The sequence below is a fragment of the Apaloderma vittatum genome, unplaced genomic scaffold, assembly GCF_000703405.1.
Source record: "Apaloderma vittatum isolate BGI_N311 unplaced genomic scaffold, ASM70340v1 scaffold26776, whole genome shotgun sequence".
Lineage (NCBI taxonomy): Eukaryota > Metazoa > Chordata > Aves > Trogoniformes > Trogonidae > Apaloderma > Apaloderma vittatum.
In genome coordinates this window covers 5,955-9,547 of record NW_009723825.1, presented here as the reverse complement: position 1 = coordinate 9,547, position 3,593 = coordinate 5,955, and positions in this window count along the sequence as shown.

The window sequence follows — 3,593 nt, the reverse complement described above, 5'->3', positions numbered from 1 at the left end:
GGTGATCAGCTGTTTGCAACTGAACTCCAACCCATTCCCCAAATCTATTTTTGATGAGTTGTTTCCGTACGCTAATGAAATACTGCATCAGTCAAGAACGAGCAATTCTTGATACTGAGGCAATCTTTCTGATATAATGAGGTAAATATGTTAATTTATAATCTAGATTTAATCACAGGTACAATAATTTTTCAAGACTTAAATGTATGTCTTTTCTAAAAATGAACTTTGAGCATGTATTTTCTAGAATTGTTAGAAAAATCAGATGACATGAGAGAAAAATCTTGGTTTCCACTCTCCCTTTATCTTCCTTCCTGACATTTAATATTTGCATTCAGCAAGAATTTAAAGATGACTGCACAGTTAGTAGAGCTATTCTCTTCCTTTTTTTCCCCCCATTCTACATGGTGACTTCATTTTAAAATAATAAAGGTTCAGAACAGTTGTGTCAAAAGGTGATGTGTGCCAACGCTGCTTTAAATGACAGAATCTTACGTTTAAAGAAAACATTTCAATATGAATTTGCCTTGGGCCTTATTAATATGAGCAGCTTGTTTCACTGGTTTCTTCCAGAATTGATTTTTATATTTTGGGGAGTTTTTTAGAAGTTTCCAATAAATTTTTCAATTGTCTTTCCTGTAAACATAAGACTTCAGAGGGCCTGTGCTATAGGAAAAGCACTGTTTCTTGGAAATGCACATATTTAAGTAAGTAATTTTAATGGCACAGTGCATGAATTCAGAGGATTTGGTGGAATGCAGCTCTTATACTAAAAAAACAGTACTTCTGATATCTCCAAAAGTATATCTCAGTCTGAAGTCATTGTGGTCAGTGTTATATTAGAAGTCTGACAATGTCTAGAATTACCTTCAGGCTTCAATTCATTACACCTGCACCCTTCTGATGCTGTCTGAGGGCACAGCGAGATTCTCAGGAATCTGGTTTTGCTTCTTCTCATAGATGCTACATTTCTGGAGGGGTAGTAGGATTCTTGCATCTTCGTTAATGCCTCTAGTGTAGCTTTTACATTGAGACTAAACATCAACAGTCTGACTAAGAGTGAAACAGGGTACTTCTCAGTACTGCTCTTTTTGCTGCTCTTGGTTACAATTTGGGTGTGGCCAGGACTGTTCATGGTCATTTCTGACTGGACCGTGGAGGAAGGGACTGAGAAACTAATTCTTACAAAGTCAGAATTACTCCTGAAATACACAGGTTTGTTTTTCCTTCATAGGTTCGGCCCTCTGAGATATCCACATTATGGAAACAGTAGGGCTTGTTTTATTACACACACCTTGAAATCTAATCAGGAAGTATTCCACCTCCCCTTAGTCATTAACAGAAGTGCCTTCAGAAGTGGGTGCCATATGGCAGTAACAGGCTAACTTTGTTAAAACTACTTTAGTGCACAATTTAAGCTGGCTGTAACCACCGATAATGTGGTCAGTTTTGCAAGCTTTTGCACAGTTCCAACAGTGCACCTTCATTTTCTTTAGAAACTTCATTTCTTTTTGTTCATACTTGGAAACTCTCAGTTCTCCAGAAATACAAAGTTGCCCCAGCATATAGCTAAAGAACTTGTGGCTTAACTTTGGATTTGACATAATAAAGAGCTCCGCAGCCAAAGAATTTATCTAGAGAACCACTTTGTTGAATTTCTGGTACAGAACTGAAAGTGATTATTTTTTTCCCCCAAAATAAATGAAGAGTTTTATCTCATTCTTTAATACCAAGGCAGGAAAAAAAGGAAAGCCTTCCTTTATCTTTATGTCAGTGAAAAAGGAGGTCTCTAAACTCAGGGAAGGAAGATATTTGGTCTCATAATAAAAATCTTTCCTCTGCTCTTTCAGCCTTTAACAGCATAAATAGTTCAAAATATTTTAAATGTAATATGCTGTATTTACCTCAGTCTTCACATTGAGGGAGTTAGAAGAACTTTTAAAAGTGCAAATCATCAAGAAAACCTGGTTTTCACCTTCAAGCTTACAAAATATATCAATAGTGGGTAATGAATGAAAGAACTGTAATATTAGCCATAGTAAAAGATGAAGCTCTAGAGAAGCTCTTACAGAAGTCTGGGGAACGGTGTTTTCTCAATTTCTGTGAAAAAGACTAAAGTAGAAGTGGCCTACAATAAAATTTAATTAACTTTAAAATCCTGGTAGTGGGCAGTTACAAGTTAAAATGAAATGAGGGCAAGGAAAACATAAAGGATTAGAAAAAGTGACAAAGTGAGAGACGGGTTCCTTTTGTCTATTTTTTGCTTTACCCATATTTTTAACTTCTTACTGAATTGAAAAAGTAGCACTGAAAAGTAGGACACAAAGTTATATGTTTGTCATATGAAATGCAATAACATAGAGGGGGTTTTAAATTGTTTTTCTTTGCATTTACTTTTCCGTTGTATGAAAATTAAATTAGCTTCTCTCTTCAAGTCCCCAGTGATGTTGTTGCAATTCCTTTAATAGTTTTGCACTAGACCTGTGATTAGAATTTCACGTATTGTTCAGTTGGTACATATGCAGCCATAGAATTCAGCTTCCCACAGCCCAATAGTGTCTGTAGAAGTAGCAGGAATAGAAAGCAGTATTGTTTTTAATTCGCGTTACCAGAGTGCCTGTGAGGCTTAATCAGACCAGCATCCCACTGGCTAGACATTGTACAAACACAGAACAAAAACAGACTTCCCACAGTGTGGTTATAATCCAAGTTAAGAGAAAAGACAAAAAAAGACACGGATGAAAAAGTAAAATGAGTGTCACTATTTGTCTAGCTGATTAGCAATGGTTTCAGCAAACCATCAGTTTAAATATTGTCATTTTTTTCTTCTGTACGCATTCTAAGAAGGGGAAATGAGAGGGTGAGATTCGGAGGCTGGATAACAAGGGAGCTGTAACAATCTATATTCCTGGCTAGCCCCGTGTGCCATCTAAACTCTGGTCCTGTTTGACCTTGTTTTACAGTCCCTCCTCATTCAGGAGGCTGTTCAAGCAGGTGCAGGTGGCTGCCTCTTTAATAGGATCAGTTACCTGAGTTCTCTGGAGTCCTGCTCATGCCCCCTGACAGTGATTTTGCCACTGTATCGGCCTCTTCTCCAAAATATGAGAGGATGGGCATAGGTTTGATTGAAAACTCCGTATAGAAACAATCAATGCCAATATTATGGGCTGCAAGTGAATAGCGATTAAGAGGTCCTGAATGACCTCTAAAGTAAAAACGGGATCTATTTTTACACACATAATGAAACACCTGATGAAACATTGAAAGGGCATTAGTGAAGAAACTGAAGAGATGCCATAGTCAAAATAATGCTTAACAATTTACCTTTGCAAGAGGATTTGGAACGAGTAAGAGCAATTTGCTTTGTCAAAGCCTGAGAAGACAACGTTGCAGTCAGCAGGTGATACTGACAGCCTCCATGAGATGGTTATGTGGATGGGTAAAGATATCAGTATCCTAAAAGTAGTAACAAGAAATTTAGTGACATATCAGTGGAATTTAGAGGAGAAGGCTCTGAAATCAGAGTTTAAGATAATGTCCCTGGTTTTGCATACCTTGAACAGCATGTTTTAAAAGTGAAAAAAAAGGAAGAA